Below are 10,000 nucleotides of genomic sequence, written 5' to 3' on the forward strand. Positions count from 1 at the left end.
CTGTTTATTTTCATTTTAAAAATTGTCTAAGTGCCAGCGGAAGCTGTCACACGAACTGTCCGAGCTACCACGGTGCCCATCCCGGGCAGTGACGGCAAAAGGCCGATGTGTGTTTGATGGAAGTCTGAATAATTTCTAAGTGCCAACGGCTCAACCGCCGTAAAGTGTCCGCCTCGGCCGGTTCTCCCGGTCGGCCCGAACGAGCGAAAATTCGGCCTCTTTCCCTGGAGGTCCGGAACATTTTGGCGAATATTTTCTAAGTGCCAACGGGTGCTCCGCCGTAAAGTGTCCGCCTCGGCTGGTTCCCCCGGTCGGCCAGAACAAGTGAAAATTCGGCCTCTTCCCCTGGAGGTCCGGAACATTTTGGCGAATATTTCCTAAGTGCCAACGGCTGTTCCGCCGTAAAGAGTCCGACTCGGCTGGTTCCCGATGTCGGCCAGAACAAGTGAAAAATCGGCCTCTTCCCCTGGAAGTCCGGCCGAGTTAAGGCAAATATTTCCTAAGTGCCAACGGCTGTTCCGCCGTAAAGGGTCCGACTCGGCTGGTTCCCGATGTCGGCCAGAACAAGTGAAAAATCGGCCTCTTCCCCTGGAAGTCCGGCCGAGTTAAGGCAAATATTTCCTAAGTGCCAACGGCTGCTCCGCCGTAAAGCGTCCGACTCGGCTGGTTCCCGATGTCGGCCAGAATAAGTGGAAATTCGGCCTCTTCCCCTGGAGGTCCGTTCAAGATTAACGAATATTTTCTAAGTGCCAACGGCTGCTCCGCCGAAAAGCGTCCGACTCGGCTGGTTCCCGATGTCGGCCAGAACAAGTGAAAATTCGGCCTCTTCCCCTGGAGGTCAGTTGAAGTTTAACGAATATTTTCTAAGTGCCAACGGCTGTTCCGCCGTAAAGAGTCCGACTCGGCTGGTTCCCGATGTCGGCCAGAACAAGTGAAAATTCGGCCTCTTCCCCTGGAGGTCAGTTGAAGTTTAACGAATATTTTCTAAGTGCCAACGGCTGTTCCGCCGTAAAGAGTCCGACTCGGCTGGTTCCCGATGTCGGCCAGAACAAGTGAAAATTCGGCCTCTTCCCCTGGAAGTCCGGCCGAGTTAAGGCAAATATTTCCCAAGTGCCAACGGCTGTTCCGCCGTAAAGGGTCCGACTCGGCTGGTTCCCGATGTCGGCCAGAACAAGTGAAAAATCGGCCTCTTCCCCTGGAAGTCCGGCCAAGTTCGGCGAATATTTCCTAAGTGCCAACGGCTGTTCCGCCGTAAAGAGTCCGACTCGGCTGGTTCCCGATGTCGGCCAGAACAAGTGAAAATTCGGCCTCTTCCCCTGGAAGTCCGGCCGAGTTAAGGCAAATATTTCCTAAGTGCCAACGGCTGTTCCGCCGTAAAGAGTCCGACTCGGCTGGTTCCCGATGTCGGCCAGAACAAGTGAAAAATCGGCCTCTTCCCCTGGAAGTCCGGCCAAGTTCGGCGAATATTTCCTAAGTGCCAACGGCTGTTCCGCCGTAAAGAGTCCGACTCGGCTGGTTCCCGATGTCGGCCAGAACAAGTGAAAATCCGGCCTCTTCCCCTGGAAGTCCGGCCGAGTTAAGGCAAATATTTCCTAAGTGCCAACGGCTGTTCCGCCGTAAAGAGTCCGACTCGGCTGGTTCCCGATGTCGGCCAGAACAAGTGAAAATCCGGCCTCTTCCCCTGGAAGTCCGGCCGAGTTAAGGCGAATATTTCCTAAGTGCCAACGGCTGCTCAGCCTTAAAGTGTCCGACTCGGCTGGTTCCCGATGTCGGCCAGAACAAGTGAAAATCCGGCCTCTTCCCCTGGAAGTCCGGCCGAGTTAAGGCGAATATTTCCTAAGTGCCAACGGCTGCTCAGCCTTAAAGTGTCCGACTCGGCCGGTTCCCGATGTCGGCCAGAACAAGTGAAAATCCGGCCTCTTCCCCTGGAAGTCCGGCCGAGTTAAGGCAAATATTTCCTAAGTGCCAACGGCTGTTCCGCCGTAAAGGGTCCGACTCGGCTGGTTCCCGATGTCGGCCAGAACAAGTGAAAAATCGGCCTCTTCCCCTGGAGGTCCGGAACATTTTGGCGAATATTTCCTAAGTGCCAACGGCTGTTCCGCCGTAAAGTGTCCGCCTCGGCTGGTTCCCGATGTCGGCCAGAACAAGTGAAAATCCGGCCTCTTCCCCTGGAGGTCCGGAACATTTTGGCAAATATTTCCTAAGTGCCAACGGCTGCTCCGCCGTAAAGTGTCCGACTCGGCCGGTTCCCCCGGTCGTCCAGAACAAGTGAAAATCCGGCCTCTTCCCCTGGAAGTCCGGCCGAGTTAAGGCAAATATTTCCTAAGTGCCAACGGCTGCTCAGCCTTAAAGTGTCCGACTCGGCTGGTTCCCGATGTCGGCCAGAACAAGTGAAAATCCGGCCTCTTCCCCTGGAAGTCCGGCCGAGTTAAGGCGAATATTTCCTAAGTGCCAACGGCTGCTCAGCCTTAAAGTGTCCGACTCGGCTGGTTCCCGATGTCGGCCAGAACAAGTGAATATTCGGCCTCTTCCCCTGGAGGTCCGGAACATTTTGGCAAATATTTCCTAAGTGCCAACGGCTGCTCCGCCGTAAAGTGTCCGACTCGGCTGGTTCCCGATGTCGGCCAGAACAAGTGAAAATCCGGCCTCTTCCCCTGGAAGTCCGGCCAAGTTCGGCGAATATTTCCTAAGTGCCAACGGCTGTTCCGCCGTAAAGAGTCCGACTCGGCTGGTTCCCGATGTCGGCCAGAACAAGTGAATATTCGGCCTCTTCCCCTGGAGGTCCGTTCAAGATTAACGAATATTTTCTAAGTGCCAACGGCTGCTCCGCCGTAAAGCGTCCGACTCGGCTGGTTCCCGATGTCGGCCAGAACAAGTGAATATTCGGCCTCTTCCCCTGGAGGTCCGTTCAAGATTAACGAATATTTTCTAAGTGCCAACGGCTGCTCCGCCGTAAAGCGTCCGACTCGGCTGGTTCCCGATGTCGGCCAGAACAAGTGAAAATTCGGCCTCTTCCCCTGGAGGTCAGTTGAAGTTTAACGAATATTTTCTAAGTGCCAACGGCTGCTCCGCCGTAAAGCGTCCGACTCGGCTGGTTCCCGATGTCGGCCAGAACAAGTGAAAATTCGGCCTCTTCCCCTGGAGGTCAGTTGAAGTTTAACGAATATTTTCAAAGTGCCAACGGCTGCTCCGCCGTAAAGCGTCCGACTCGGCTGGTTCCCGATGTCGGCCAGAACAAGTGAAAATTCGGCCTCTTCCCCTGGAGGTCCGTTCAAGATTAACGAATATTTTCTAAGTGCCAACGGCTCTTGCGCCGAAAAGCGTCCGCCTCGTCTGGTTCCCGCGGTCGGACACAAAATGTGTCAATTCGGCCTCTCTGAGGTACCAGGGGTAGGCTTTATGTACTTGGTCCCCCCACTTAGTGTACTCATCACTTTACCCCCCTTTCGCAAAATATAGTCGGCACGTATGTGCAGAACTGTTTATTTTCATTTTAAAAATTGTCTAAGTGCCAGCGGAAGCTGTCACACGAACTGTCCTAGCTACCACGGTGCCCATCCCGGGCAGTGACGGCAAAAGGCCGATGTGTGTTTATGGAAGTCTGAATAATTTCTAAGTGCCAACGGCTCAACCGCCGTAAAGTGTCCGCCTCGGCTGGTTCTCCCGGTCGGCCCGAACGAGCGAAAATTCGGCCTCTTCCCCTGGAGGTCCGGAACATTTTGGCGAATATTTTCAAAGTGCCAACGGCTGCTCCGCCGTAAAGTGTCCGCCTCGGCTGGTTCCCCCGGTCGGCCAGAACAAGTGAAAATTCGGCCTCTTCCCCTGGAGGTCCGGAACATTTTGGCGAATATTTTCAAAGTGCCAACGGCTGCTCCGCCGTAAAGTGTCCGCCTCGGCTGGTTCCCCCGGTCGGCCAGAACAAGTGAAAATTCGGCCTCTTCCCCTGGAGGTCCGGAACATTTTGGCGAATATTTCCTAAGTGCCAACGGCTGCTCCGCCGTAAAGTGTCCGACTCGGCTGGTTCCCCCGGTCGGCCAGAACAAGTGAAAAATCGGCCTCTTCCCCTGGAAGTCCGGCCGAGTTAAGGCAAATATTTCCTAAGTGCCAACGGCTGCTCAGCCTTAAAGGGTCCGACTCGGCTGGTTCCCGATGTCGGCCAGAACAAGTGAAAATTCGGCCTCTTCCCCTGGAAGTCCGGCCGAGTTAAGGCAAATATTTCCTAAGTGCCAACGGCTGCTCCGCCGTAAAGCGTCCGACTCGGCTGGTTCCCGATGTCGGCCAGAACAAGTGAAAATTCGGCCTCTTCCCCTGGAGGTCCGTTCAAGATTAACGAATATTTCCTAAGTGCCAACGGCTGTTCCGCCGTAAAGAGTCCGACTCGGCTGGTTCCCGATGTCGGCCAGAACAAGTGAAAAATCGGCCTCTTCCCCTGGAAGTCCGGCCGAGTTCGGCGAATATTTCCTAAGTGCCAACGGCTGTTCCGCCGTAAAGAGTCCGACTCGGCTGGTTCCCGATGTCGGCCAGAACAAGTGAAAATCCGGCCTCTTCCCCTGGAAGTCCGGCCGAGTTAAGGCAAATATTTCCTAAGTGCCAACGGCTGTTCCGCCGTAAAGGGTCCGACTCGGCTGGTTCCCGATGTCGGCCAGAACAAGTGAAAAATCGGCCTCTTCCCCTGGAAGTCCGGCCGAGTTCGGCGAATATTTCCTAAGTGCCAACGGCTGTTCCGCCGTAAAGAGTCCGACTCGGCTGGTTCCCGATGTCGGCCAGAACAAGTGAAAATCCGGCCTCTTCCCCTGGAAGTCCGGCCGAGTTAAGGCAAATATTTCCTAAGTGCCAACGGCTGTTCCGCCGTAAAGAGTCCGACTCGGCTGGTTCCCGATGTCGGCCAGAACAAGTGAAAAATCGGCCTCTTCCCCTGGAAGTCCGGCCGAGTTCGGCGAATATTTCCTAAGTGCCAACGGCTGTTCCGCCGTAAAGAGTCCGACTCGGCTGGTTCCCGATGTCGGCCAGAACAAGTGAAAATCCGGCCTCTTCCCCTGGAAGTCCGGCCGAGTTAAGGCAAATATTTCCTAAGTGCCAACGGCTGTTCCGCCGTAAAGGGTCCGACTCGGCTGGTTCCCGATGTCGGCCAGAACAAGTGAAAAATCGGCCTCTTCCCCTGGAAGTCCGGCCGAGTTCGGCGAATATTTCCTAAGTGCCAACGGCTGTTCCGCCGTAAAGAGTCCGACTCGGCTGGTTCCCGATGTCGGCCAGAACAAGTGAAAATCCGGCCTCTTCCCCTGGAAGTCCGGCCGAGTTAAGGCGAATATTTCCTAAGTGCCAACGGCTGTTCCGCCGTAAAGGGTCCGACTCGGCTGGTTCCCGATGTCGGCCAGAACAAGTGAAAAATCGGCCTCTTCCCCTGGAAGTCCGGCCGAGTTCGGCGAATATTTCCTAAGTGCCAACGGCTGTTCCGCCGTAAAGAGTCCGACTCGGCTGGTTCCCGATGTCGGCCAGAACAAGTGAAAATCCGGCCTCTTCCCCTGGAAGTCCGGCCGAGTTAAGGCGAATATTTCCTAAGTGCCAACGGCTGTTCCGCCGTAAAGGGTCCGACTCGGCTGGTTCCCGATGTCGGCCAGAACAAGTGAAAAATCGGCCTCTTCCCCTGGAAGTCCGGCCGAGTTCGGCGAATATTTCCTAAGTGCCAACGGCTGTTCCGCCGTAAAGAGTCCGACTCGGCTGGTTCCCGATGTCGGCCAGAACAAGTGAAAATCCGGCCTCTTCCCCTGGAAGTCCGGCCGAGTTAAGGCGAATATTTCCTAAGTGCCAACGGCTGCTCAGCCTTAAAGTGTCCGACTCGGCTGGTTCCCGATGTCGGCCCGAACGAGCGAAAATTCGGCCTCTTCCCCTGGAGGTCCGGAACATTTTGGCGAATATTTCCTAAGTGCCAACGGCTGCTCCGCCGTAAAGTGTCCGACTCGGCTGGTTCCCGATGTCGGCCAGAACAAGTGAAAATCCGGCCTCTTCCCCTGGAAGTCCGGCCAAGTTCGGCGAATATTTCCTAAGTGCCAACGGCTGCTCCGCCGTAAAGAGACCGACTCGGCTGGTTCCCGATGTCGGCCAGAACAAGTGAAAATTCGGCCTCTTCCCCTGGAGGTCAGTTGAAGTTTAACGAATATTTCCTAAGTGCCAACGGCTGCTCCGCCGTAAAGTGTCCGACTCGGCTGGTTCCCGATGTCGGCCAGAACAAGTGAATATTCGGCCTCTTCCCCTGGAGGTCCGGAACATTTTGGCAAATATTTCCTAAGTGCCAACGGCTGCTCCGCCGTAAAGAGTCCGACTCGGCTGGTTCCCGATGTCGGCCAGAACAAGTGAAAAATCGGCCTCTTCCCCTGGAAGTCCGGCCGAGTTCGGCGAATATTTCCTAAGTGCCAACGGCTGTTCCGCCGTAAAGAGTCCGACTCGGCTGGTTCCCGATGTCGGCCAGAACAAGTGAAAATTCGGCCTCTTCCCCTGGAGGTCCGTTCAAGATTAACGAATATTTTCTAAGTGCCAACGGCTGCTCCGCCGTAAAGCGTCCGACTCGGCTGGTTCCCGATGTCGGCCAGAACAAGTGAAAATTCGGCCTCTTCCCCTGGAAGTCCGGCCGAGTTAAGGCAAATATTTCCTAAGTGCCAACGGCTGCTCAGCCTTTAAGTGTCCGACTCGGCTGGTTCCCGATGTCGGCCAGAACAAGTGAAAATCCGGCCTCTTCCCCTGGAAGTCCGGCCGAGTTAAGGCAAATATTTCCTAAGTGCCAACGGCTGCTCAGCCGTAAAGGGTCCGACTTGGCTGGTTCCCGATGTCGGCCAGAACAAGTGAAAATTCGGCCTCTTCCCCTGGAGGTCAGTTGAAGTTTAACGAATATTTTCTAAGTGCCAACGGCTGCTCCGCCGTAAAGTGTCCGCCTCGGCCGGTTCACCCAGTCGGCCAGAACAAGTGAAAATTTGGCCTCTTCCCCTGGAGGTCCGGAACATTTTGGCGAATATTTTCTAAGTGCCAACGGCTGCTCCGCCGTAAAGCGTCCGACTCGGCTGGTTCCCGATGTCGGCCAGAACAAGTGACAATTCGGCCTCTTCCCCTGGAGGTCCTTTCAAGTTTAACGAATATTTTCTAAGTGCCAACGGCTGCTCCGCCTTAAAGCGTCCGACTCGGCTGGTTCCCGATGTCGGCCAGAACAGGTGAAAATTCGGCCTCTTCCCCTGGAGGTCCGTTCAAGTTTGGCGAATATTTTCTAAGTGCCAACGGCTGCTCCGCCTTAAAGTGTCCGACTCGGCTGGTTCCCGATGTCGGGCAGAACAAGTGACAATTCGGCCTCTTCCCCTGGAAGTCCGGCCGAGTTTGGCGAATATTTTCTAAGTGCCAACGGCTGCTCCGCCGTAAAGAGTCCGACTCGGCTGGTTCCCGATGTCGGCCAGAAAAAGTGACAATTCGGCCTCTTCCCCTGGAGGTCCTTTGAAGTTTAGCGAATATTTTCTAAGTGCCAACGGCTCTTGCGCCGAAAAGCGTCCGCCTCGGCTGGTTCCCGCGGTCGGCCGTAATAGGCGAAAATTCGGCCTCTTCCCCTGGAGCGACCTCCAAATTTGGGCGAAATTTTTTCTAAGTGCCTAAAGGTACCAGGGGTTGGGGTACCAGGGGTGCATTACCAACTGGTCTTTTGTCAACCCATGTACTTTTTCTAGAGTACATGGGTTGGTCCCCCCACTTAGTGTACTCATCACTTTACCCCCCTTTCGCAAAATATAGTCAGAACGAGCATGGGGGACGCAATTGTTTTCCATGCAAATCAATTGGGCCTGGTCCGAGCGCTGGTAACGGCCGCCAGCAAGCGTCCCCTGCTCGGATAGCAGAACTGAAGAAGGCACGGCACTTCCAGAGAGAGAGAGAGAAAATTTTCTAAGTGCCACATTTCTCAAAAATTTTCAAAGTGCCACATCTCTCAAAAAATTTCTAAGTGCCACATCTCTCAAAAAATTTCTAAGTGCCACATCTCTGAAAAAATTTCTAAGTGCCACATCTCTGAAAAACTTTCTAAGTGCCACATCTCTGAAAAATTTTCTAAGTGCCACAGCACGGCTGTGAAATATTCAAAGTCCTACAGGCATTGGCAGAATCCGCGGACGGCCGTCTGCTCCCGGCGGCCGCCGCGAAGCTACTACCCCCTCCCGGGGACGGCTGTCTGCTCCCGGCAGCCGTCCTTACCCCCCTCCCCCGTTTGCACCGCCTGAAGTTAGACCCGCCTTGGTAGGGCCCCCACCGGCCCCGGCTCGCCGGCGTTGGGTGGACGGTTCCTGCCCACTTGCGGGTCCCGGTCGCTTGGCAACCGACCGGGGAGGACCAGCCGCCTCCTTAAACACAGGCTGGAAGGGAAATCCGATCAAGCTACGGAGGACCGGCCGCCTCCATAAACTCAGGCCGGAAGGGAAATCCAATCAAGCTACGGAGGACCGGCCGCCTCCATAAACACAGGCCGGAAGGGAAATCCAATCAAGCTACGGAGGACCGGCCGCCTCCATAAACTCAGGCCGGAAGGGAAATCCGATCAAGTTACGGAGGACCGGTCGCCTCCCTAAACACAGGCCGGGCAAAAATCCACGAATGGCCCGTCAAGGGTAGAAGGTCATCCAAGGAAGGAGGTACCGGCCGCCTCCTTAAACACAGGCCGGGCAAAAATCTGCGAATGGCCCGTCAAGGGTAGTAGGTCATCCAAGAAAGGGGGTACCGGCCGCCTCTATTAACAGGCCGGGCAAAAATCTGCGAATGGGCCCGTCAAGGGTAGTGGGTCATCCAAGGAAGGAGGTACCGGCCGCCTCCTTAAACACAGGCCGGGCAAAAATCTGCGAATGGCCCGTCAAGGGTAGTAGGTCATCCAAGAAAGGGGGTACCGGCCGCCTCTATTAACAGGCCGGGCAAAAATCTGCGAATGGGCCCGTCAAGGGTAGTGGGTCATCCAAGGAAGGAGGTACCGGCCGCCTCCTTAAACACAGGCCGGGCAAAAATCTGCGAATGGCCCGTCAAGGGTAGTAGGTCATCCAAGAAAGGGGGTACCGGCCGCCTCTATTAACAGGCCGGGCAAAAATCTGCGAATGGGCCCGTCAAGGGTAGTGGGTCATCCAAGGAAGGAGGTACCGGCCGCCTCCTTAAACACAGGCCGGGCAAAAATCTGCGAACGGTCCGTCAAGGATTCTGGCTCATCCAAGAAAGGGGGTACCGGCCGCCTTACTAACAGGCCGGAGTACAGGGGGCGAAAGGCTGTCGATGGGGAAGGATCGGGGCCACGGCTAATCTAGCGATGCCCGCGTCGGGCGGTCACTCCGACGAATGAGCGGGGCCGAATCCGGCGCGAGGCGGCCTTCAGGCACGTGGTTCGAGACGACCTCACCCGGCTCTAGCCCGGAGGATCGGAGGCAACGGCCGTCTCCTTAAGCTAAGGCCGGACGAAAATCTGCGGATGCGGTCCATCCAAGGCAGACGGAGGTACCGGCCGCCTCGGTAAACAAAGCCCGGGCAAAAATCTGCGAATGGTCCGTCAAGGATTCTGGCTCATCCAAGGTGGGGGTACCGGCCGCCTCTATTAACAGGCCGGAGTACAGGGGGCGAAAGGCTGTCGATGGGGAAGGATCGGGGCCACGGCTAATCTAGCGATGCCCGCGTCGGGCGGTCACTCCGACGAATGAGCGGGGCCGAATCCGGCGTAGGCGGCCTTCAGGCACGTGGTTCGAGACGACCTCACCCGGCTCTAGCCCGGAGGATCGGAGGCAACGGCCGTCTCCTTAAGCTAAGGCCGGACGAAAATCTGCGGATGCGGTCCATCCAAGGCAGACGGAGGTACCGGCCGCCTCGGTAAATAAAGCCCGGGCAAAAATCTGCGAACGGCCCGTCAAGGGTTCTGTCTCATCCAAGAAAGGGGTACCGGCCGCCTCAGAGGCCGGAGCGAAGGGGGCGAAAGGCTGTCGATGGGGAAGGATCGGGGCCACGGCTA

The sequence above is a fragment of the Syngnathus scovelli genome, unplaced genomic scaffold (genome assembly GCF_024217435.2).
Source record: "Syngnathus scovelli strain Florida unplaced genomic scaffold, RoL_Ssco_1.2 HiC_scaffold_330, whole genome shotgun sequence".
Taxonomy (NCBI): Eukaryota; Metazoa; Chordata; class Actinopteri; order Syngnathiformes; family Syngnathidae; genus Syngnathus; species Syngnathus scovelli.